At 36.0% G+C, this 27,253-nt stretch overlaps 1 protein-coding gene across 7 annotated transcripts in view; it reads right to left on the minus strand.

Moving 5' to 3' along the window:
- Positions 1 to 27,253, minus strand: part of INPP4B (inositol polyphosphate-4-phosphatase type II B) — a 797,414-nt gene that overhangs the window by 399,329 nt on the left and 370,832 nt on the right. For 6 of the 7 annotated variants that reach the window (XM_032412907.1, XM_032412906.1, XM_032412902.1 and 3 more), the window contains one exon: positions 17,241 to 17,306. The exons of the other annotated variant lie outside the window; for it this stretch is intronic. The gene's annotated coding sequence lies outside the window, so the exon portion shown is untranslated. The remainder of the gene's footprint in view (positions 1 to 17,240; positions 17,307 to 27,253) is intronic. 7 annotated transcript variants of the gene reach the window in all.

Here is a 27,253-nt window from a genome sequence, read left to right on the forward strand (position 1 = left end):
AAAGCATGAACAATAAACCTCTGTTAGGTAAAAGCTATGAGGAAAAGCCTCAAGTGAAGAGTGGAGAACAAAGTCTCTGGCCACCCAAACCCCACTCTAAGTACAAATAAATGCTAGAGGAATTTTAAACTGGTGATGCACTGAAGTTAGCCATACCAATAACAAAACCCAAACCCAGGTCAGTTACTGACTAGGTTGACTCAAATTAAAGGCTTAGTAGAAAAAGAGAAATGCCCCTTCCAGGCATAAGTACTATTTATTTCATACTGTACTATCCTACACACCACACAAAGAAGATGAACACAAAGATGAACACAAAGACGAAGATGAAGACAAATAAAAATAGTCAGCAGAAAAAGAGGGAAAAAAAGCAATCAAGAGAACCAGATTCATATACAGCCCAAATGTTGGAACTATTAGAATATACTAAAGACTTTGATGGAAAAGGTGGATAACTTGCATGACCAGATGGAGAATTTGAGCAGAGACAGAAACTATTGGAAATGATCAAATGCAAATCCTAGGAATAGTAAAACAAAAACAGAGATGAAGAATGGCTCTAACAATCTCATTAGTAGATATGATACCATCAAGGAAATAAGTGAACTTGAAAAGAGGCTAATAGAAATTACATAAACTGAAACACAAAGAAAAGAGGTGAAAATGCATGAGAGCATTCAAAAGCTGTAATACAATACCAAACAAAATATATGTGTTATTTGAATCTCAGAAGAAAGAAAAAGACAGAATAGGTATTTGAAGAGATTATGGCCTAAGATTTTCCAAAAATATTAAGTATCAAGACACCAATCCAAGAAGTTCAGCAAATACCACAGTAATGAGACCCACATACCCCAATAAACAAATAAGCAAATCAAACAAACAAAAAATTCTATGTATATCATATTCAAGCTACTGAAAAATGAAAATAAAGAGAAAATTTTAAAGCAAGCAAAGCAAAAAAAAAAAAAGGCAAATTACATATAGAGTAACAAAAATAAGAAAATATTTTGGATTTCTTGTTAGTATGTAAGTGACATCTTGAAAGTTCTGAAACAAGAAAAACATCACCCAGAATTTTATACAAAGTAGAAATAACGTATAAAAATTAAGAGAGATAAAGACTTTTATCCAGACAAATAAAAACTGACAACTTCATTATCATCAGACCTGCACTGCAAGAAATACTAAAGGAAGCTCTTCATGCATGACATAACAGAGAGATACTTGGGTCTACAAAAAGAAATGGAGAGTGCTATAAATGGTATAAATGAAAGTAGATGTTAATTTCATCTTTTCTCTCCTGTAGTGACTATAAAAGATAACTGCCTAATGCAGGGGTTGGCACACTTCTGTGAAAGACAGACAGTAAATATTTTAGGTTCTTTGACTGTAGTTTCTGTCACAACCATTCAACTCCGCTATGGTAGTGTAAAAGCAACCACTGACAATACATAAGCAAAGAGGAAGGGTTGTGTTACAATATTTCATTTGTAAAAGTAATTAATATTCAGGATTTGCCCTGCTGTCCAGTTTGCTAAACACTGGCCTAAAACAAAAATAGTAGCGATGTATTATATGTTTATGGCATATAGAAAAAGAAAACATAACGTCAACAGCAAGAAAGAATGATAGGGATGAATGGGGAGTTATTGTTGTATAGTTCTTACACTAAAAGTATGGTATACAATTATATCACTGAAATATTTGAAGGTAGACTAATTAATTAAAACATTTATGGTAATTTTGGGAGTGATTACTAATAACATTTAAAAATAAGTATAAATAATAAGCCAATAGTGGAGGTAAAATGGAATAACAAAAAATACAAAATAAATTTAAAAGCAGAGGAAAAGAACAAAAACAGATGGAATAGATAGAAGATACATAGTAAAATGTTTGTTTTTAATCAAACCATGTCAATAATCACATTAAATGCAAGCGACACACACACCCCAATTAAAAGACAGAGAAGATTATCAGCTTGGATAAAAAAGACCTGATTATATGCTTCATATTTATAATTAAATATAATGACATAGATAGGTTAAAAGTAAAAGGATTGAAAAGTTATATCATGGAAACATTAATCAAAAGAAAATTGCAGTGACTATATTAATATCAAATAAAATAGATTTCATGTAGAGAATATCAGCATTATATAATGATAACATGGTTATTCACCAAGAAGATGTAACAATCCTAAAGGTAAATGCACCTAACAACAGAACTTCATAGTACATGAAGCAAAAACTTAAAGGATTGAAAGGAGAAATAGATAAATCACAATGATATACTTAGGGACATCAATATTCCTCTCTTGGCAATGGACTAAACAAGTAGACAAAAAAATCAGTGAGGATATAGAATACTTAAATAACACTACCAACAACTTGACCTAATTGACAGTTATTACACAATTCATTCAACAACAACAGGATATAAATTTTGTTTCAAAGTACACATAGAATATTTACTAGGATTATATCCTAGGTTGTAAAATAAACCCTAACAAACTAAAATAAAAACGTGTGTGTGTGTGTATGTACATTTAAATCATAATAAGTCACTATGCTACAAATCAAAATGTGCTTAAGGGGAGATTTATAGTATTAAATGCTTATATTAGAAAAGAAGTTCTTCAAATCAATGATCTAAGCTGAAAAGCAATTCTACTTCTAAGGTTACATTCTAGAAAAATTCTTGAAAATGCATACCAGGAGACAAAGGAATTTTCATAATAAATCAACTTCAATTAAAAAATATTGAAACAGGCTAAATGTCCATCAATAAGAAAATGGACAAATATACTGTAGCCTATTCATTTTATAAAAAATGGATCTTCATTTCATATATCAACATTGATTAACTTCATAAAGTATAAAGAACAGAGGAGAAAGAATGAGGAGAGGCAGGAAGACAGAGGGAGGGATATGATGGTACTTCTAGAAAGTTTTAAAACATGTAAAATAGTACTCTAGTTCTATATTATGTAGGGGTACATACACATGAAGTGCAGTAACAGAGAAATGCATGATAAACACTAAAATCAGAATCGTTATGATGTTTGGGAGGATGAGTGTGAGGGATGTGATCAGGAAGGGGAACAGAAGAAACTTCAACTGTATTGGGAAAGTTTTGTTTATTAAACTGAGTAATAGATACAGAATGTCTTCTATATTTTTCTTTATACCTTTGGTATGTCCTAAATACTCATAAATTTAACTAACTAAAAAGGCAAAGTCGTGTGTTGAGAGGAAATGGGAAGGGAGTTAGGTAGGAGCTTGGAGAAGAAAGGTGGAGTTTGGATTGGTCTTCAAGAGTACCAGATGAGGGAACAGGTGGAGGCAGATGTATGGGTCCAGCAAGAACTGGAGACCACAGATTTGTAGAGGTCTCAGCCTGACTATCTGTGTGGCTTTCTCCAACAGTGCTCAGCAGTCTCGTGGAGAAGGATAGTTTAGTTGACAGTGTAGGGGTTTGGCCTGCTGATGCGTGAGGGAAGAGTGGAACCAAGAATATAATAATGCAAATATGACCAAACAGCTTTTAGATTTGATTGGGAAGTCATTAAAGGGGAAAGATGTAACATATTGGAAGATGAGAGAATAATTCAGTTCCAAGTGATGAGAAGTCCAGAGGACTGCCACGGGCATAAATGAGTGGCTGAAATTGTGTGGTATTGTTGGTCACTAGCACTAGTAAGAAAAAGAAACTGTGCATCATGAGTATTCAATGGGTTATTTCCACGGAAATTGAAATCTCCCAGGAGGATAGCAGACAGGACTGGGAACCAGGGGAAGACTGTGTCTAGTAGAAGAGTCTGAAGAAAGCAGGAATTTGGCCAATGAGCACAGTAAATAGGGGTAGAGGTGTGGTATAGCCAGACATCAGCAATCTTAAATGAGGTCCTAACAGCTTAAAGGGCCTCTTGTGACTACTAGGAAGATAGTCCTGCCTCCAGTCTCTGTAGTATATGGCCAGTCTATATTAGAGTAGGCAGCAGGGAAGCAGAAAACTCCAGAAAGCCAGGTTTCCATTAAGACGAAGAAACTAAGGAAACATTTTCTGAAGAGGTAGAAGGTGAAAGAAACTGTTTTCCATAGGAACAGAAGACCCCAAGGATGTTTTGTAACATTTTAAAAGTGAGAAGATTGGGGGGAGATTGAGTCATGGCTAACTAAGCCCATAGCAAAATGAGGATGACACAAAGGGCAAGGATACAGGGCAGGAGGTGCTTGTGGTCTAGGTGGCATCCCAGGATGACAGGAATGTAAAGCATCATAGGGTGGGCTGTGCTCAGGTTCTAAGCATTCCTCTGGTTAAAGATGTTCCCTAGCCTATTCAGGCTGCAGTCCAGGCAGGCAGTGTTGGAGGCCTCCTGACACTATGTACCTGTGGCTTTTGTTTAGGTTTCCAAACAGTGCTTAGATATAAAATGTTGAATAAATGATTATTTCTATCCATTTCAAAAATAAACACAATAGCAAGTCTCTATTATGGTGATGGTATAGCCTTTCGGTAACTAACCCACTACACTTGTTCACTTCATGTCAGTGTCCCAAAACTTCTGAAACCAGGACATTCAAACCAGATATAATTCACAATGCCGGATCACTTTAAAACCCTCTACACACCTGAAATTTACAAGATGGAGTGTAGATGGACAGGGCTTGTCAGGGTCAGCCAAATGCTATGTAAGAAGAGGTAAAACCAGGAATATGATCCAGATGGTGATTTACCTCTGCCTACTCAGATTCTTTTTCCTTGTGGGAAATGTCAGGGTACTAAGTTCCAGAATCTGCAGGAAAGAACAAAACAAAGCAAAACAAAACAAAACAAAACAAAACAATATATCATGGTAGATATTTTTACACTTCTATTTATAACATCTGTCTCATTGAGACATACTCATCTCTGTAACTTTTACTTGGTCCTGATGTGAATATACTTTCAGTGGACAAGCCGCCATGAAAAAAATCAAGAATAAAAATTCTAAATAATTGCAGTTCGAAAATAAGCTCTAATGATTTGAACATATCCAATTCTCCAGATCCACCATTCTGGTTACTAAATAAAGGGGTAATATTTTCTTCTTTTGCTTCTTTGAATCACGGGGCTCCCTTTTGGAGATTGCAATCTCAGTCAAGAAATAGTCCTGAGTCAGGATGAGTATTAAATGAATACTCACTGAAACTAGCAAAATCTTGATGTTCCAAAAGACAGAACACAAAGCAGCAATGCCGAGAACTCAGTTCAGCAGGCAGAGGGACTATTCCTTTAGTTCACTGAAAATCAAAGATCAGTCTATTGTTGCTCGTTTGTTTCAAATTAGGATAAGAACAATGTTGGTGTCCACTGTATTTAAAGTAAAAGAGAGAGGCTCGGTCAATCCCTGTGACAAAGCACCTTCATTCCTGAGAACTCAGCACCAATCAGATCTGCACCATAATTTACATAGATTTTTAACAGTGACCTGATGTCCTGAGGGGAAGTACTTGGACCAACTTTGGGGATGTAGTTAGTCTGCCATCTGCTTTGTTAGATTTTGCTGTGTCCATCATACAATGAAATCATCCTGAAGAATTACAAAGTGTAGACATGAAAACATGCTTGATTTAATTTCTTTCATCTCTTTGCAACAGATTGGTTACAATATGCCTACCCATCATCACTCTTTAAAATATTATAATTAAGTGTTCTAACAGAACATAGCTTTGAAGAGACTTACAGAAACCAGTGGTTGTCTCATTTAAGGAATGGGAACACTGAGGCCTAGAAATGAGGTAGGAGAGCTCCATGAGCCCAGCTGGTTAGTGGCCATGCTGGGACTAGGGAGAAGTTCTTTTGTTCTGAGGTGAGCTTTTTACCCTTTTCTTCAGGGCATGACACTCTTGGTTGCTTCTTACTTGTTACACAGAGAAAAGGAGCTTTCATTGGATATTCCAGAAAAGACAGAAATCTCACGGAAACTTTTTCTTCTATAAATACTTAATGTGACATATTGGGTTTTGCTTACTTCACAAAAACTTGTAAAACCTGGTCTTAAGCCCCGAAGACACTTTTAAAAATTTGCTATCACCCAGCAAAGGTTTAAGAAATACAAGAGGGTTATACAGCAATTCACTAGATGCTTGGGTATTTTTAATGTCCTCTGTGACCTGGAAAACTAAGTAAAGGATAGGAGTTTATTGTCTGCACTTAAGATGACAGTTTTTTGACCCTGATACTTTCATTCAACGAACTGTATATTCCAAATATAATGACTCCTAGCAGCCCATCTCAAGCCTATCTTAAGAAGCAGAGATGTACAGGAAGAATTTTAATTTGGCTGGAGGTTGATTCTTTTTTTCACATGTACTAAAGAGTACTCTGAGGAAGTGCAGCCTCAGCAACATCAAATGTCTCAAATCCTTGTGAACACTGTCACATACAAACACCCAAGGCCAGTTAAGCACCCCGTGTGCTCAAGCAAACCTAAAACTGAAACTTTGAATATATCTGCAGGACATTTCTAATGTAGACATCAGAAGTTATTAATTCACAGAACTGACTGAATTCCTTATGATGATACATTTCAAGTTCCAATTAGTATTGACTAAATTATCTATAGTTTCTGACTATTAATTGCTTATTTTCTTTTGAAATTTGAAATTTCAAAGTAAGACAGATAATGAATTTAATTAAAATTTTATCTTCTGCTTTTTATTATAACAGACAAGAATAAATGCATATATGTGGTTTTTATAATTTCACGTTAGCTCTCCAGAGAAGTTCATTGAGTGCCTGAGGTTATCTACAAAGAACATAATATGGTATAACTAAGTTTTCTCATTCATACTGCCTACTGCATAAAGATAATGAGTCTCAGGTCTTTCACTGCAAGCAGGCCCCTTACTCTCCAATATATACAAAATCACACATTCTACCTTAAAATGTTTACTCAATAAAACTACACTACAATGAAAGTAAGAGCAAACAATATGTAATGAAAAAAGAGAAAAAAAAGAGAGAATTCAGTTGCTAAACTTGAATTGGACAGAAAATCATAAAAAGAATGAGACAGAGCAGTGATATTCAAGCCATTGTTCCACCTGCAAATTCATCTAACATTTCTCTGGTGCAACTCATGGAACTTAAGAAAATCATGGATTGATTTGACAAATCCCCTTTGTAATGTGGGTTAATCTTTTGTGATCAGCTAGAGGATATTAAGGATTGACACTGAGACAGTATGATATTCAAGCTCAAATTTTATGTGAAAATATGTCATTAATTTATGCCCAAATACTGAATAAAACATGTATAGACTTTCCTTCTACCTCTCCCATCTTCTCAATCTCAGGCTGAAGCCCTACAACTTCTAGGATTGCTTTGATCCTATGTGTTAGAAATAAGGAAAGGAAATACCATAATCATGAATTCATATGATATGCATTTATTGAGCATCTTCTATATGGAATATAGTGTGTAAATAGAAAAGTTTCCTTTTATATTCTGTCCTTGCCAAAGTACTAGTTTCTATCCTTCAAATAGAGTAACCAGCATAACACGCACCTCCACACCTTTTTCTCCCTTCTGCTTCTAACCCCCTGCCCCATTTCCACACTTCCCCACCCTCCCCACCCCAGACACATTTTAGCACTTAACATTTCCTGGCTCTTTTCCCTTTAGTAAAGTACTCTGAGAATTTCCTCACCCTTTATCCTTTGTCTGAAAAGTTAATAAATGTGTTTTTGTTTGATTATTTCTTGTTATTATTCCGTAGTCTTTCTTTTATAATTTAACTCTATGTTAGTCTGGTATGCACATCTGAATCCCTCTCACACGGCACTTACTGTTACAGTAATTTGTCATGAGAGAGGTTGTACAGCAATGTGGTTAAAAAACCTATTTTGGGGGCACCTGGGTGGCTCAGCCGGTTGAGCATCCGACTCTTGATTTCAGCTCAGGTGATGCTCTCAGGGTCCTGGGATGGAGCCCTGTGTTGGGCTCTGGGCTCAGGGGGGAGTCTGCTTGGATTCTCTCTCTCTTTCTCTCTCCTCTGCCCCTCCCCCTGCTCACAGACACACACACACTCTCTCTCTCTAAAATAAATAAATAAATCTTAAACAAAAAAAAAAAAAAGAAAGAAAGAAAGGAAAAGGAAAAAGTAACCTATTATGGATCCAAAATGCTGAGGCTCTGCCACTTACTCTGGGACCTTGGGCAATCTCCTTAACCATACTATCCCTTAGTTTTCTCAATATAAATTGGTAAAATGGTAATACCTACCTAATTAATTATAGAGAGAATTAAATAAATTAATGTATGCAAAGGTTTTAGGCATTCCATTTCTAGCAAAGACTGACCAATGCAACAAAACACTCCATCTCCACTGATTAGAAGTAAACACAAAGAGCAAGCTACCTGAGGATTTTAAAAAATAAACAAAAGCAGGAAAATTGTGAAAAGGAGCTAAAACATGGAGAAGCAAACCACATGAGGGTGAATTTTTCATTTTCCCCATTTTCCTTGTGCTTTGACCTGAAGGCAGTCCCCATTTCTTGGCATGGGCCCTAAAACTGGGACGATTTTTTAAATTGAAATCATATGTGTTCAGAACACAATGGTATTAGACTAAAATCCAATAAGAAAAAGATATCTGTTTGAAAAAGAAAAGCAAAGCTGGCGGCATCACAATTCCAGACTTCCAGCTCTATTACAAAGCTGTCATCATCAAGACAGTATGGTACTGGCACAAAAACAGACACATAGATCAATGGAACAGAATAGAGAGCCCAGAAATGGACCCTCAACTCTATGGTCAACTAATCTTCGACAAAGCAGGAAAGAATGTCCAATGGAAAAAAGACAGTCTCTTCAACAAATGGTGTTGGGAAAATTGGACAGCCACATGCAGAAGAATGAAACTGGACCATTTCCTTACACCACACACAAAAATAGACTCCAAATGGTTGAAAGACCTCAATGTGAGACAGGAGTCCATCAAAATCCTAAAGGAGAACACAGGCAGCAACCTCTTCGACCTCAGCCGCAGCAACTTCTTCCTAGAAACATCACCAAAGGCAAGGGAAGCAAGGGCAAAAATGAACTATTGGGACTTCATCAAGATAAAAAACTTTGACTCAGCAAAAGAAACAGTCAACAAAACCAAAAGACAACCAACAGAATGGGAGAAGATATTTGCAAATGACATATCAGATAAAGGGCTAGTATCCAAAATCTATAAAGAACTTATCAAACTCAACACCCAAAGAATAAAGAATCCAATCAAGAAATGGGCAGAAGACATGAACAGACATTTTTCCAAAGAAGACATCCAAATGGCCAACAGACACATGAAAAAGTGCTCAACATTGCTCGGCATCAGGAAAATCCAAATCAAAACCTCAATGAGATACCACCTCACACCAGTCAGAATGGCTAAAATTAACAAGTAAGGAAACGACAGATGTTGGTGAGGATGGGGAGAAAGGGGAATCCTCATATACTGTTGGTGGGAATGCAAGCTGGTGCAACCACTCTGGAAAACAGTATGAAGGTTCCTCAAAAAGTTGAAAATAGAGCTACCATACGATCCAGCAATTGCACTACTGGGTATTTACCCCAAAGATACAAATGTAGGGATCCGAAGGGGTACGTGCACCCCAATGTTTATAGTAGCAATGTCCACAATAGCCAAATTGTGGAAAGAGCCAAGATGTCCATCGACAGATGCATGGATAAAGAAGAAGTGGTATATATATACAATGGAATATTATGCAGCCATCAAAAGGAATGAGATCTTGCCATTTGCAACTGATGTGGATGGAACTGGAGGGTGTTATGCTGAACGAAATAAGTCAATCAGAGAAAGACATGTATCATATGACCTCACTGATATGAGGAATTCTTAATCTCAGGAAACAAACTGAGGGTTGCTGGAGTGGGGGGTGGGGTGGGAGGGATGGGGTGGCTGGGTGATAGACATTGGGGAGGGTATGTGCTATGGTGAGCACTGTGAATTGTGCAAGACTGTTGAATCACAGATCTGTACCTCTGAAACAAATAATGCAATATATGTTAAGAAAAAAAAGAAAGAAAAAAAAAGAAGAAGATAGCAGGAGGGGAAGAATGAAGGGGGGGAAATCGGAGGGGGAGACAAACCATGAGAGACGATGGACTCTGAAAAACAAACTGAGGGTTCTAGAGGGGAGGGGGGTGGGAGGATGGGTTAGCCTGGTGATGGGTATTAAAGAGGGCACATTCTGCATGGAGCACTGGGTGTTATACGCAAACAATGAATCATGGAACACTACATCAAAAACTAATGATGTAATGTATGGTGATTAACATAACAATAAAAAATTTAAAAAAAAGAAAAAGATATCTGGAAAACTCAAATGTTTGAGAATTAGGCAACGCACTTCTATATAACCACTGGGCCAAAGAGAAAGTCACAGAAGTAATTAGAAAATAATTGGAATTGTGAAAATACAAATCATCAACATTTGTGGGATGCAACTGAAGTGATACTGACAGAAATTTAGAATGCTAATATTAGAAAAGTCTTAAATCTATGATCTAAAGTGTCATTTTAGGAAACTAGAAAGAGTACATTAAACTCAAAGCAAGGAGAAGGAAGAGAATAATAAAAACAAAAGCAGAAGTCAATGTGATTGAAAATTAAAACAATTAAGAAAATCAATGAAACCAAAGGCTGCTTCTTTGAAAAGATAAATAAAATTGATAAACTCTAGCCAGATGGACCAACATAAAAAGGAGCTATAAATTACAATATTGCAATGGAAGAGAGGACATCATTTAGACCACTGACCTTAATATAAAAATAAAGAACTCTTCTGAAGAATGTGAAGATTAAAAAAGGTAACAGATGAAATTGAACAATTTCTTGAATAAAAATTACTAAATTTCACCCAAGAAGAAATAGATAACCTGAATAGTCCTGTGCCTATTACAAAGTTGAATTCATATTAATTTATTTTTTAAAAGATTTTATTTATTCATTTGACAGAGAGAGACACAGGGAGAGAGGGAACACAAGCAGGGGGAGTGGAAGGGGGGGAAGCAGGCCTCCTGCTGAGCAGGGAGCCCAATGCAGGGCTCTATCCCAGGACTCTGGGATCATGACCTGAGCCAAACGCAGATGCTTAAAGACTGAGCCACCCAGGCGCCCCAATGAATTCATATTTAAATACTACAAATAAAACTCCAGGTTTTATGGCTTTCCTGGTGAATTGTACTAAAGATTTGAAGAATACTAATAAATCTACACTCAAACTCTCCAATCTAATCTCAAACTCTGAGAAAACGAAAATGGGGCATACTTCCCAACTCATTTTATAAGGTCAGCATTATCTTGATACAAAAGTAAAGATGCTATAAGAAAAGAAAAATATGGACCAATATCTCATGAACTTACACGAAAAATCATCAACAAAATCTTAGCTATAACAAATATAATCAATAGTATATAAAAAGGGTTTATTCCAGGACAAACCAGCATACAGAGGGTTTTTTCCAGGAATGCAAAACTATTTTAACATTCAAAACTCTATTAATGCAATTCACTATATCAAAAAAACTAAAAAAGAAAAACATCTGATCATCCCAAAGATGCAGAAAAAAGTACTTGAGGAAATTCAACATGCATAAAATAAAACTCTCATCCATAAAATAAAAAACTCTCAGCAATTTAGTAATACAAGGAAAGTACTTTAACCCAATAATGGGCATCTACAAAAATCCTACAGCTATCAATATAACTGCATTATAAAAGACTCAACACTTTGCTGCTAAGATCAGGAATAAGGTAAGACTTCCACTTTCTTTTTTTAATACTTCCACTGTTTTCTTGCCGCTTCAGTTTCATACTGCTGGTCTTAACTAATGCAGTAAGTCAAAGAAAAGAATTAAAAGACATACAGATTGAAAATGAATAACTAATGCTGTCTCTATTTGTAGACAACATTAGTGTCTATGTAGAAAATAGCCAAAAATATCTACAAAAAAGCTAGAAAAATAAGTTTATCAAAGTTGCACAATATAAAGTCAATATACAAAAATCAACTGTCTATAAACTAGCAATGAAAATGGAAAAAAAAATTTTTTAAATACCATTTATTGTAGTATCAAAAACATAAAAATTTTTGGAATAAATCAAACAAAATATGTACAGGATCTGTAATGTTATAATCTATAAAACACTGATAAAATATAAAATAAAATGAAGTATTTATATATTATTTATTTATTACATTTATCTATTTATTAAATGAATATATATAGAATGCTCATGAATGGAAAGATTTATTGTTATTAAGATATCAGTTCTCCCTAACTGATCTTTAGACCATTAGACCTTTAGAAAAAAAAAAAAAAAATTAAAATCACAATGAGCTATTACTATATACCTATTAGAATGGCTATAATTAATATTTTTTAAATTGGCAAGCCAATCTTTGACAAGGATGTGAACCAACTGGAATTCTTGTACATTGATCATAGGAAGGTAAAATAGTATCCCTACTTAAGAAAAAAAATCTGTCAGTTTCTTATAAAGTTAAACATACACCTACCAAATCACCCAGCAGTCTTGTTCCTGTTTATTTCCCCCAAAAGAAATAGAATTTATGGTCACACAAAAACTTGTTTTTAATGTTTTTTTAACTAAAAATTCAAAATCACTCAAAATTTCTTCAAATGATGAATTTATAATCACCTTAAAGTATGTCCATAAGATGGAATATTACTCAGCAATAAAAAGCAATGCATCACTGATACTCACAAAACTTCGATGAATCTTAGGCACATTACAGTAAGTGAAAGAAACCAGATTCAAAGGGCTACATAGTGTATAATTCAATTTACATGGCATTCTGGAAAACGTAAATTATAGAAACAGAATACAGATCAGTGATTTCTAATGGTTGGAGGTGGGCAGGAGAGGTTGACCATAAAGGGGTAGAAGACAGAAGATTTTGGGGTAAGTGTTCTGTATCTTAATTGTGGTGGTGAGTACATGACTATTCATGTTTGTCAAAAAGTCTAGAACTGTACACCAGAAAGCCTGAATTTTAGTGTGTAGATTTTTAAATAGTAAATATAAAACAAACAAAAAGAGATTAGAAGATATAGCAAGTAGTCAATAAATGTTACTAGAGTTATTAGTATTAATATTTACTATTACTCACATGGCTAGAAAAGTGGAAAATGGACTATGAGAGGTACAAGTGGAATGTTATAATAATAATAAATATGAATTCAATCAAGAGGAATGAAGAACCATGAAAGGAAGCAAAAAAGAATCTGTTCTGCAAAGGAGCAAGAAGAAGGAACTGGGAATAAAGTATTGATTTATAGGGACCAAGAGTCCAATTACCAAGAATTAATTGATAAACTCAAGTTTGATCTGAATGGGTATCAATAAATAGGGACTCCCTTGAGTTTGGGGTGAGGGATGGGGAAGCAGTAGAATGGGTTTTTGTGGAGGGGCAGTACTCAGCCTCATGTGTGTGTCCAAATTATAAATGAGGAAGGGCTACCCAAAGTAAGATAAGGCTGGCGGGAACGGGACACAGAGAGGTGTCCTGGGAATCAGGGCACCTAGACCCCTGGGTGTTGAGCCAGACTCCAGACTCCGAGGACATGGCAGCCAGAACTAAGGACACATTCAGAAATCTAACCAAGCTCAGACAGCTGATGTGACTGCAGCCTGGTACTCATGGCCTAAATTCATCTCACCAGTAGCCCAGACACCAGTGTGGAAGCAAGCAGTAAACTCTGCCAGAAGTTCACTCCTTTGGTGAATTTTTTGGTAAAAGGAAACAGGATGGAGTAGAGAATGGAAGAAAAGAGCCATTAACATATGCAGCTGAGCTTTCACTGGCTCTGTGTCAGAGTTATTTTCCACAGATGGGGAATAAGGGACAGTGCCAGAAAACAAACAAACAATCAATCAATCAAACAAAAGGGGGGCTAAGATAGTTATCTCAGGAGATACCTGGGACTGCTTCACAGTGATGATATTTAATTGGACTTTGAGAAATTTGTACATCAAAAATGTGGGGATAGATAAAAGGGAGGGAAAAGAGTGGTTAAAGAAGAAAGCAAGAATGAAAGACAAAAAAGAAGAAAATATTGAAAATAAAGGTGATGAAGGCAAAGACAAAAAGCTACAAATGTAGAATATGCATAAGCAACAGGAAATTGGCTAATCTGATGGGAGCAGAGTGCATGGAGAAGCAGCAGGAAGTGGTTGCATTATCACTGAAATCATTCATAGGGAGGACAACCGCTTTTGCTTAGGATGTTAGATATGGTGTTTGTAAACCAGGAAATAGGACAATGTGGCTTATCCTCTTGGCACTGTTAATTCACCGTTTCACTCAATTAAGCAAATATTAATTGAGCAACTATCATGCCTAACAGCATGCAAAGTGCTGTAATTCAGAAATAATATGTCACTATGCTTTTAAAGTGGGGTTTACAATCTGCAGAGCAGAATCCAATATACCTACAAGAAAAAAAAAAAAAGTTTGAGTAAAGGGATTAATGAATCTGGTTTTGAGTCTTTGCCTCCAGGGTACAGAATCAACCAACACTTTCTGAATGTTTTGTATTTGCACTCTTCTGTGCTAGATATTATTTTATGTATTCTCAAATTTAGTTTTGTTCCCTGTTACTTCTTTCTCTTCTTTCCTTCCTTTCTAAAACCTAATAGATACAGATCTGCTACTATATATCAGTCAGTGTGTAAGTCAAAAGACAAGGAAGACAGAAACCATGTTGCATGGGATTTCAAATTCCATTTTAGAGATGGGTAAACTGAGATTGCATATGATTAGAAAATGTGTCCAAGGTCAGACAGGGAATAAGTTAGGGAACAGGGATTCAACTCAGGCCTCAAAACATTAAAACCATTGTTTCTACCCTGAGCAAAATATAGTCCCTAGAAATTACAATTGATAAAGATTAAAAGACTAGTCATTTGGTCGAGAAAATTCTTCCTGAAAGAGAAAACAGCAAGTTCAGTTTCATGCCAGATAACATGTTCCCCAGAGGCCGACTCATTCAATCTGGCTAAGATATTATCAATTTCTATTTTTACCCGTACTTTCATGTTTTCATGTAGATCTTTTTCTTTCTTTTTCTTTTTCTCTTTTTCTTTTTTTCCCCTGCCATTTCAATTAAGATTTCTAATTAGATTCCAAATTTGAGGCATCTCTAGTAGAAAGCAAATTGCAAGAGTAGTAATTAAAGGACAGCTGTCTCTTGTCTTTCTGGGGATGAAACAAGGCTTTTTGTTTCTAAGTTATGAAATCCCAGGGAATTCTACATGTGTTTTTCTTATTGTCTTAAGAATAGTTAACTGAATTGAGAAATGCTGAATTGATATAAAAAAGTCAATGCCCTTTCCAACACAGATGCTTCTCAGCACCTCTCTTCTGGAATAAGTGTAAGTTAACACTAATATTCTGGCTCCTTGAAATTTTATTGCTATAAATACAAAGTCTCCACATTTTATACAAAATCAAATCATTCTTAAATGCTAAAGTAGGCACTACCCTAAGTCATTTTCCTCATTTTAAGACTTTTTTAAATTATGTGAATTTTACAAATCAAGGAGAATAAGATATTTTCAATGGAAAGGAATAAGGTTCAGAGCAGCTGAGATGCAAACCTTTTTTTATGGTTTTCTTTTGCACGATTTAAGAGAACAAATATTACTAATACTGATAATGAGACTTATTTAGTGAGCCCTTACTCCATATTATTTTCACATGAAAAGTATAATCAGGATTTGAAGCAATTAACCATATAATTCAGGTCAAGAAAAATCTTCTGCCTGAAAAAGCTAAACCACTGAAGCAAACAGATTTTTTTTCCTAGCTTGAATTATCTAGATTCTAGTAAATCAGTAAATTATCTAATATCATTTAATGTGCATAGCCACTGAATAGGTCAAATTACCTAAAAGCAGACCAGCCTCAGAAGTATAAGGAACCTCTTAAAATACATATTTCCAAGAAAGAACCTTTGGAAACATTTTCTAAAGCAATCCTGAAAAATAGCTTTGGGAAATACCAGGTTAAATAACGGTACACATACACATACATATAGACATAAACATATATGTTTGGTTGCTTACTATTTATTATAGGTTCTCAAAACCTCTAATATTAAAGCTCCTGCAAGTGTTACAGTATTCAGAAAATTTCAAAATCTCTTGACCCAAAACCATTTTTATGTGGTACATGTCATGGAACTAGTATTCAAAAGAGTGAACACATTGAGAATCTCTTTGTACAATCCTAAGACATTTCCACAGTGCTTTGGCAGATGCAGGAAGGTAGGATCAGGTGGTAGATCTGAAAGCATCTCTACTCAGGGGGGTCAGGAGAGAAGACTAAGTGACAATTCACAGAAATGCCAAGCGCAGAAAGTAGCCCAGCAGACCTGGTCCAAAGGCCCCTTACCATGGCCAGTAAGGTCCCATGGGACTGGGCCAGTTCCCATATTATTTTTCATCCAATTATCAACCCATCTTGATCTTATATCTTTCTCTACATTTGTGACTTTGCTATAGCCACTTTATTATCCTTTTATTAATTATTTTCTTTATTCACTGCTATTCCATCTTCCTGGGACTCTTTGCCTCATACTTTAACTCTTAGTTTAAATGTTACTTTCCAGAGAAATACCCTCTGTTTAGCCAGTCCACAATAGATTCCTTCCTTGTCTCCCAACACTTTCTCCCGCAAACTGCTATTTCTCTTCATTGCACTTATCACAGTTTTTTTTCATATGTTGATATCTGTTTATTTATTTCATGTCACCTCCACAAGACTGTAAGCACCTTAAGGGCAGCAATGGGCCATGCTGTTTTGTTCAATTCTATAAAATCACCAATTACCTCACAGATGAGTGTTTGCCATATAATAGGCCTTTAATGAATATGTGTTGATTTAATAAAAAATATTATTATTATTATTTAATTCCTTCACATTTCTATCTAGGCCTGGCCTACCTGAAACTCTCAAAATTAATTTAGTGTATACAAAGAAATCAATTCCTCTTTAGGATATGATCAGCCATCTATAAAATATAGTCACACATCTTCTAAGACACCGAATTAGCATTTTTGTAAAATATTTTTTTAATAATGACTATAAGATTGAATTATTCATCAATCTAAATGAGTATTATGTGTTAATTACTGAGAATCATTCTTGTACCTGCTTTACTGTTGTAGTCCTCAAATAGCTCTGCTCTTTGATTATTGCTTTGCTGATTTCAGAGCTCTGTAAAGGACAAAGGACAAAATGTTAGAATGTGGTGTTTCACTGGGAACTTCTCTTACTAATTCAGACCTAGCTAAAATATTTCATAGGTTCGTAATGCCCATCATTCTAAACCTGAGGGCTTACCATCACAAAATCCTGGGACATAGCTATTTCTTGTTTATATTCCTCTACAGGGATTAACTCGTTTATTCCTCATCACCACTGGTTAGGCAAGGGTTAACCCTGCGCATTCCAGTGGAAGGCCTGCCTTTGGCCAGTTCCTGGAAAATAACCTCTGAGCTCTTGAAATAGTCTGCCTGATAAGAGAGTTTTCGTACGTAGCCTGTGCCTTGGCCTATGCTCTTTCAGTTTGACCAGATCCATTTATGGTGAACACCTGTTTTTGCTTGGGGAAGGGGGAGGCTAAAGCCTGAGTAGCTGAGGTTAATCTTCGGGTGCTGCATGCTTAGTGACTGACCCCCCCACTAAAACTTGAGAGACCAAAACTCGGCTGAGCTTCTTCCCTGGTGGACCACACTTCACACAAATTGTCACACATTGTTTCTGGGAGAATGAAGCTCATCCCCATGGGATTCCACTGGGAAGGAGCACCTGGAAGTTGGCAGAGGGACTTTGCCTCCCTTTTGCTAATCATAATCTGTTTCCTTTCACTGTAATAAATCATGACTAGGAGTGTAATGGCTTTTCTGAATCCTGGGAGTTCTAGGAAATCATCAAGCCTGAAGGTGGTCTTGGGGACTCCCCCTCCAGCCCCCCACATAACACCCTGTAAGGTAGGTACTATTATGACCCACCTTTCATGGACAGAGAAATTGGCAAAGAAAGGTGAGGCAACTCAATCAAAGTCCCATGACTAGTTTAAGTGTCAGTATTTAAATTTGAACCTAATGCTCTGGTTCCAGAGACTGGGCATTTTATATATTTTACCAATTATTTCATGTTCTTTATCTAAATATTTATAGTTATCTGTCATTCAGTAAGTATACCAAAAAATGCCACTTGGTTCTTTTTCTTATTTTATTATCAGGAATAATTTTCAAATTATAAACTTATTATTAATTACCAAGATTTCATTTTATCTGCCAAAAAGAGAGCAATAACAATAACTTTTATTGTTAAAATTGTCCTTTAACCATTATACTTTATTCAAAACAAACTTTCCTCCAGCCTTGTAAATAATGCAGATGTGACACAAGATTTTCTCACTTACATTCTCATATATCTCTCACCATTCTAAATGGTTTTTATCTTTTTTTAAATTTTTTTAAAGATTATACTTATTTATTTGAGAAAGAGAGTGAATGAGAGAGAGAACACAAGCAGGGGCAGAGGGAGAGGGAGAAGCAGACTACCCTGCCTAGCGGAGAGCCTGATGCGGGGCTCCATCCCAGGGTCCTGGGATCATGACCTAAGCCAAAGACAGACACTTATCCAACTGAGCCCCCAGGCACCCCTCTAAATGATTTTTAATATGGGGGCTGAAAACTACAGAGTCAGCTTTAAATCACACCAGGTATTACTTAATTTGGGGAAAATAAAACACTTTATCACAATTTTTTTAAGATTTCTAATTTTTTTTAGCTTGCTAGAACCAGAGTTGCTTTTAAGGTAAGTGCTAGAAAAAATAGTTTCAGAATAGGAGAAAGCATGAAGCTAGTCATTCAGTTGCTACGAAAGAAAATGAAAACCATCTACTGATTTCTAAACACAAAAGATAAAAATAATTTACCAATTACATAGGAAAGTCATAAGTTTGCTATAGTTAGCCTTTATTCAGGTAGACTTTGCAAAAAGTACCTTGCTGTAATTAGTCATTGCCATTAGGTGTATGAGGTAGTAGCTTTATTCTAATACTTGAACAAAACTGTAATCCATTCTCTTCTCTTTCTTTTAACCCACCCAAGACTAAGCATCGTACTCTGTTGTACATACGGTGGATGACAGTGTCTTGCTCTTATCACTTAAATAGACTGCACACCTCTTGATACTTTGAGGTGTCATTACATCTGCAAAGGTAATGAGTCTACCTTGCAATGTGCATGTACAGAGGTCAACAGACTCTCATACGACCTGTAGTGTCCAAACAATCCCTTGAAATAACTTTAAAAAATACAAGTAGAGCATACACAGCAAGGGCAACACCTCACACAGTGACGATGAAATATATCAAATGTAAACCAGATAATTGTGCAAGTCCAAAGAATAAAAGTTTCTGATGCAGAAGGACCAACTGTGTTATGTGAGCCTGAGTCTTTCAGCCTGGTTTTGTCTCCATTATGGTGTTATCCCTTGTCAGTTCTCACCATGTAGCAAGAACCAATATTTACCCAAACCCACCAAAGTGTATGGTCACTTTAAATAAACACCCCACAGAGTTAATGCCAATCAAAAGCCTTATTTAACACTTATCATCACCTTCACAATACATGATCGAGTAGATCATTATACCTTAATTAGGTCATAAAAGTTTGTTTTTAAGTTGAAAATGTAAAATTCTATTTTGAACAATTTCTGGATGTTAAGCTGAATTGAACATTACTGACTAGAATTAAAATATGGAGTATTAAAAGAAAATTGGAATAGGGATGCCTGGGTGGCTCAGTCGGTTAAGCATCTGCCTTTGGCTCAGGTCATGATCCCGGGGTCCTAGGATCGAGTCCCTCATCAGGCTCCCTGCACAGTGGGGAGACTGCTTCTCCCTCTGCCCCTCCCCCTGCTTGTGCTCTCTCCCACTCTGTCAAATAAATAAAATCTTTACAAAAATTGGAATAGTCTTTATTGGGCTCCACCTTATGCTATCGAGATTGGTGCCTTCTTTGGTTCCTCTATCCATTCCCTTTGTGGCCCTGAATGATACTTTCATCCTTCACATCCTGTCTCCTTCTACCCCAGTGTCCTGGTGTGACGGCCATATAGCTAAATTCAAAGCTAGCTATTTGCCTTTTCCATGTTGCCCCATGAAAGAAAGCTGGGCTTGAGGTGCCTTGTTGTTGTTCCCAGACAGTCTGGGTGAGTCCAGGTCAAGATCCCCCATCAGTGAGAGGATTGGGGATATTATGCCAAAGGCAGGAGCTGAGTAGAATGGAGTTTAGAAAAGATCAGGGAGAGAGCACGCTGTGTCTGTCAGGAAATTGTATGATATGAAGGTCCTCATCAGTTCTGAAAACACACATTCATCCCCTGAAAGATCCAGCAGTTAAAAACAAACAGAGAAACAAAACTGCAAAATGCCCTTGGGTAACTGCAAAGCAGTCAGAAAGTAAGTACAGGAAGTAAAGGAGAACCGATATAATATTAATAAAAGCTACCCATTTTGTAGGCTGTTGTAAATATTTAGTTAAGGCCACACAGCTAATAGGAGCAGAACCTGTCTTCAAACCCAAGCAGTCTGGTTCTAGGACTCATTCTCATAACCACTAGCCCAGGCTGCCTTTTTGGGAAGGCCTCGTATGCCATGTTAAGGATTAGACCTTGCTTTCCAGGAGATGTTGAAACTATAATCTTTTTTCTTAAAGATTATTGACTCATTTTAGAGAGAGAATGAGTGAGCATGGGGTGGGGAGGGGCAGAGGGAGAGGGGGAGAATCCCAAACAGACTTCCCGTGACCCCGAGATCAAGTGAGACAAAATCGAGAGTCGGCTGCTTAAATGACTGAGCCAACTAGGCACCCCGAAACTATAAAGATTTTATGCAAGGAAATAAGATGATCAAGTTTGTCTTTTAGACAGAATAGTGAGTAGCTGTGAGAAATATAGCCTGGAGGAGTAAGACATTAGAGAGATTAATTTGGGGGCTATTACAAAGCTTTAGCAAGAGATGACCAAGACCTAATTTAAAGCAGTGGTGGTAAGGATAGGGAGGGGTAGATTTCATAGATATTCAAGAGGAAAAGTGGACCTGGTGATTTCTTTTTGTGGGGAGTAAAAAAGGAGATTACTACCAGGTTTCATTAAATCAATATAGACATGTACAACATATAACCTACTGATTTTGTTGATCCAGAAATTCAACCCTTTAAATTGTCTTGCCTTTTTTTGTTTTTCTAGCTTTATGTGCGTTGGCTTGTAGTATCAATAGAAACTAATAGTCCAAATATCTAAATATATGTAGAATATAACTACTAATTAGTACCAATGCAGACAATCAAACATTTGAGAAAATTTTCAATCCATTGTTCTGTCCAAAAGTGAGTCTTCCAGATTACAATATAACTATGCACTGCTCTGATATTAAATCTCAAAAACATCTAAAAAAAAAAAAGCTTGCCTCACATATGATATACATATAGCTATTAGAATCTAAAATAATTAACAGTCTCTAGAATAGATGTGAAATTTAATTCTACCTCCAAAAGCAAGTTTTCAAAATCTTACTTTAGTTCCCCAATTCCCATCCCTCATTGTAAGGGCAAAGTAAAATTTAGCTGCCAATGAGATTATTCTCAACATGATCTTCACATTAACTAAAAAACTACAAAAAATTCTATTAAAATTAATAAAATGATTCAAGAAAAGTCTCAGGATGCAAGGTAAATTTGTAACAATAACTTTCCATATAATAGCAATAAACGGAAAGTAAAGTTTTCAAAATAAATGAATGCAACTGGGGCGCCTGGGTGGCTCAGTCATTAAGCGTCTGCCTTCGGCTCAGGTCATGATCCCAGGCTCCTGGGATCGAGCCCCACATCAGGCCCCCTGCTCAGCGGGAAGCCCGCTTCTCCCTCTCCCACTCTCGCTGCTTGTGTTCCCTCTCTCGCTGTGTCTCTCTCTGTCAAATAAATAAAATCTTTAAAAAAATAAAAAAATAAAAAAAAATAAATGAATGCAACTCCTGATAGCATCAGTAATCTTGAACCACTATAGCAGTAACAGTAAAATCAATAAGCTACTTTGAATAATTAGGTAAAGAAAATTATAAAAAGCTGTAAAGAGAAATAAGGAACTATAACAAAAGCATGAATAGGAAAGTATTTACAAGATAAATATCACTTATTCCCAAATTAATTTATATTTTTAGCATAATTCCAATCAAAATTCTAACGGGAGTAATTTTGGAACCTGTTAAAACTTTCTAAAGTTCATTTGAAGAAAGAGCTATGGATCATAACAAAAATTCTGAACTTGAATATTAAAGGGAAGTTTTGCTCTACTGATAAAATACATTGTTGTGACACATTTAACACAAGCAGAACTGGCTTAGAAATTATGTACAAATTAGTGTGAAAATATAGGTAATTCCAGAAGCATCCTATTTTATGTCTTCATTCAACAAATATTTAATGCCTGTCATATACCAAGCAATATGTCCCTTAAAGGGACAACACAATTCCTGCCCTCAGAAAGTTTGATGGAGAAAAATTAGTAACTGTTTTCATTATGGTAGAAATTGAGACAAATGGGCATAGGACTCTATGGATGCATATGTGATGGAAACCTAAATTCAGTGTATGATAAAAACATCAAAAATTAATGAGGAAGAAAGGATTTTTTTTTCGTAATATTGAGATAATTGCCTAACTTTTTGGAATAAAATCAAGTATGTGCCATTAGACAGAGATATAAATTCCAGATGTATCATGGAATTAAATACAAATAAAATGCAACATAAAAAAATAAAAATGGAACTGAATATATGCCTTTTTGAAGAAGTCAATTGTACTTCTGAAGCTTGTAAGTGCTAAAAGAAGTTAGAAAGAAATGCCTGGTAGATTGAACTATGTAAAAAACTTCCCTACATTAAAAAACAAAACAAAACAAAAAACAAAAAGCAAAGCAGATCCAAAATTATTTGCAACAGTTGCAATGCACCAAAATTTATTTTATATATATACTGAATACCAAAACATCAAAGAATACTTCACAATGAAGAAACAAGTCATTAATGAACATATGGAAAAATGTTCAACCTCATTAATGCTCGAGGAAATAACCATTAAAACAATGGTTGACAATATTTCATCTAACAAATCGGCAAAGGAGAAAAAACTTTCATGCTTAGTGCCATTTTGAAATTTCTTTGAATGCACTTTTCAACTCCTAAGAGCTCCAGAGGTATTCCCAGCCTGTCCCAGAAAATCTAGGAAGCATTCTCAACATATATAATTAACACAAGATGCTCATTTAGGGCACACCCTATTTTAACACCAGTAAATTGTAATACCCTTTTAATAAGTGACTATCAAATATTCATCATGGTATTACAGGTACCATGCCAAGTACTTAGAAGACATACAATAAATGTAATAAATGTTGAACAGAAGAATTAATGAGCCTGTTTCTTCATCATTAAAGTAAATAAAAGTGTGGTGCCAGCTTCTCAAAAAATGCTCTCAGACTATTTGATCTAGTAGTTCTAAATATGTGTTTCTATTCCAAGGAAGTAATCCTAAATAAAGAAAAAAAATGTATATACAAAGAATTACTACAATATGACTCAAAAGGAAAAATGTACAAACAGCCTAAATATTCAGAAAGAGAAGTCTTCAAAAATGTTGTGTAGTATTAATTTGTTGGGATATTATATAACCTTTAAAAAGAAGTTTAAAATTCAGGCTTAAGGAGGCTTATACCAAAATGTTAAATGTAAAAAGCAGGATTTACAGTTGTATGTTTTGTACATAACAGGTGTATTGTAGCAGGTAACACTAAGCATAAAATTCCATTTTCCCTAATCCTTAACTATCTCTATCAACAAGTTACTTAGCCTCTTTAAGCTGCAGTTCCTCATTTACAAAATGGAAAAGTAACAATAGTGCCTATCTCAAAGTGCTGTTATTTCTAATTAAAAATCAAATTAGATAATTCAAATAGTGTTAACAGTATCAACCATACAATAAGTATTTAGTAATTGAAGCTATAGCTTTCATTTGAACTATTAAGTAAAAACAAAACTTATGCCTATCGGAAAGTCTAGATGCTAACATATCAATGTGTTGGCAGGAGTTTTTGCACGGTGAATTTGGCTGTTCAGAACCTTTGGAACACATCTCCTGTATTTGGGAAATGCCCCACCTTAAAAGTTTATACATCACCAGGATGGATGCCAGTATTCCTTACACGTCTAAATTATCCCTAAAGTGGTATAAGCTAGGGTGGAAGCGTGTGACCTAGGCTTTGCTGATAAGATACTGTTGTACAAAGCTTGAATTCAGAAGCACATGATCCACAGAACCTGGAGATCCATTCTGAGACCTGACCTTTCTGCTCTCCGAGGCAGTGGGGCCAGAGGATCTAGCCCCAGGCTCCCATCAGCTCTGTGAGTGAGGGAGGCTATGCCAGAGGCAGTAACTGGAGGTTTGTTCTGGAGTGGTGCTCATTTGTTTGGCTGGCCTCAGAGTTCCTGAGCAGGAACCCTCAAGCCTGAGCCTCTGTTCATTAAGACTTTTTTTTTTTTTAAAAGATTTTCTTTATTTATTTGAGGGTGGGAAGGGCAGAGGGAGAGAATCTTAAGCAGACTTCGCACTGAGCACAGAAGCCCCATGCGGGGCTCTATCTCATGACCCTGAGATCATGACATGAGCCGAAACCAAGAGTCAGAGGTTTAACCAGCTAAGCCACCCAGGAGCCCCAAGGCTTTAATGGCCCCTACACACTTTTGCCTTCATCAGTCCTTCTTTTTTTGTGCGTGCATGCGCAGGAGCATGCGTGCGCACACACACACACACAGGTAAGTGTGTGTATATGTAATTATAGCTAATGACTTATATATAGCTTATATATATTATATAATTATAACTTACGACTACCTTGCTATAAAGATTATAATTTTATGTAGTAAAATTTTTTCAAAGTAAAATTTCTTTTTTTCTTCAGTTTTTAAAAGAAATTAAAACATTTGGCCCCCTAAAAGCCCTGAAGGTCATTGGCACTGTGCCCATTATGTCTGATAGAAAAGTCAGCCCTCCTTCATGTTTGCAGATGAATTCTTTTTCTCTATAAACTAACTGGAGTCTATTCTGTATTTGCACAAAGGAAACCTGATTATATAGATGGTGAAACTGCAGTACAATTTTTACCTTTTTCCAAACTTTTTTTTGAATTTTCAAATTCTTTGAAAAAGCATGTATTATTAGAGAGAAGATGATACGTTAAGAAAAAGAAGAAAATCTGACCAATAATGTATCATCAGTAGTTTATAGCATTAAATGGCAAACTTTACATGTATATCTCAGAATCTCAAGCTAGAAAGGGTCTGTAAAGATAATTGTGGGAAAAAATGTCACTGAGTCTGATCCCTCATGTACCATTTAAATCACCTCTACCCCATACCCTGACCAAGAGGTCACAGTCAATGATTTCTTCCACTATCTCAGGAAGAAAATCAGATATTCTATCTCTTGATAGCTTTGACAGCTAGAAAGTTCTTCTTATATTTTTTTTTATTTTTTTTTATTTTTTAAGGATTTTATTTATTTGACAGTGAGAGATACAGCGAGAGAGGGAACACAAGAAGGGGGAGTGGGAGATGGAGAAGCAGGCTTCCCGCTGAGCAGGGAGCCCAATGTGGGGCTCGATCCCAGGACCCCGGGATCATGACCTGAGCCAAAGGCAGACGCTTAATGACTGAGCCACCCAGGCGCCCCTAGAAAGTTCTTCTTTAATACTGAGTCAAAATATATATCCTTTAAGCTTCCTTTTCTTCCCCCTGAATGCATGTCCAACATCTTAGTATTCTTTATGTTCCCATTTTAAATACCCAATATCAGTACCTTGGATTCATTGCATAGCAATCCAGCTCAAAAGACCTTTATATCTACTCCATACACTTACTGATTTGATTCTACATCAGTCTACCATTCTCCTGGGTAACCTGTTGCACCAGAGCAGAGATGTGAATTGCTAAATCAGAGACACCATCTATTCTTTCTCTTCAGATTGTAAACTCATCTTTTCTTTGACTCTCATCAGAGGAAAATAAAGTTACACTGGGCCATAGTTTTAAAAGAAATTTGGAACCCAATACAAAATGCAGACATTAGTGTTTGGAAAGGAAAACTTCTCTCTGCTTTGTTTTTCTTGAAGCAGATAACCAAAATGGAATAGTGAAAACTGTACGAACTTGGGAATCTGGAAATACAAATTCTGAGTCCTAGTTCTGCTACTAAATCCTTGTAACCTATAAAATCCAGATCTCTCTGTCCCTTTAGGGATAATTTAGACTCTTAACATTTGATTACTTGACTTCTAATAATGAATTAGATTCCTAAGTCCTAGCTATACAAAGAAGTAAAATTAAAATAAAACTGTTGAACAATGTAGGGTTATTTGTATTAAGATTTCCTTCAACTGATGAATAGGAGAAGCATTCAGTGGTATCGAAATAAAAAAAAATACACTATTGTTAGTTATCCTCCTGATTGCCACCAGGTATACATTTTTTTCTGTTCTTGGAACCTGACAGATCTATATGACCCATGCTCACAGAAAAGAGTTGTGACCACCTAAAAAATACAGAAATATTACATAGATATGAGTGAAGATAAAACCTGTGCCTATATTAACTGAAAATCCTATCCTTTAATTCACTCATTTAAAAAATACTGGATTCTTGTACAAGTTATGGTAATGCTAGTTTTTGTAATAGCTAACCATAAAATCTCAATCTTGTTTGTATTATCTCTGGATCCAATTTTTGGCTGAGGAGGATATGGAAGGAGGCCTGTTTTATGAAGTCCTTCGGGAACCCAGGCTGAGAGAGGCTCCATCATCTTGTGGCAAGTGGCTTAGTCATCCAGAATATGGAAATCCAGCAGGGAAATGAGGGAAAAGAGAGAATGAAGCTCACATGAGAGCCTTTTATAAGACAGGTCTGGAAGTGTCACATGATTCCCTTGGGTGCCAGTGGGGTTGGACAGTCATAATTCTATACCTTGGGAAGGAGCCAGGATCTCCCAGCTGACCATCTCCATCACAGTCCACTATCAAGATATTATGAGGCTCAATTA

Source organism: Phoca vitulina, unplaced genomic scaffold (genome assembly GCF_004348235.1).
Source record: "Phoca vitulina isolate PV1807 unplaced genomic scaffold, GSC_HSeal_1.0 scaffold14, whole genome shotgun sequence".
Lineage (NCBI taxonomy): Eukaryota > Metazoa > Chordata > Mammalia > Carnivora > Phocidae > Phoca > Phoca vitulina.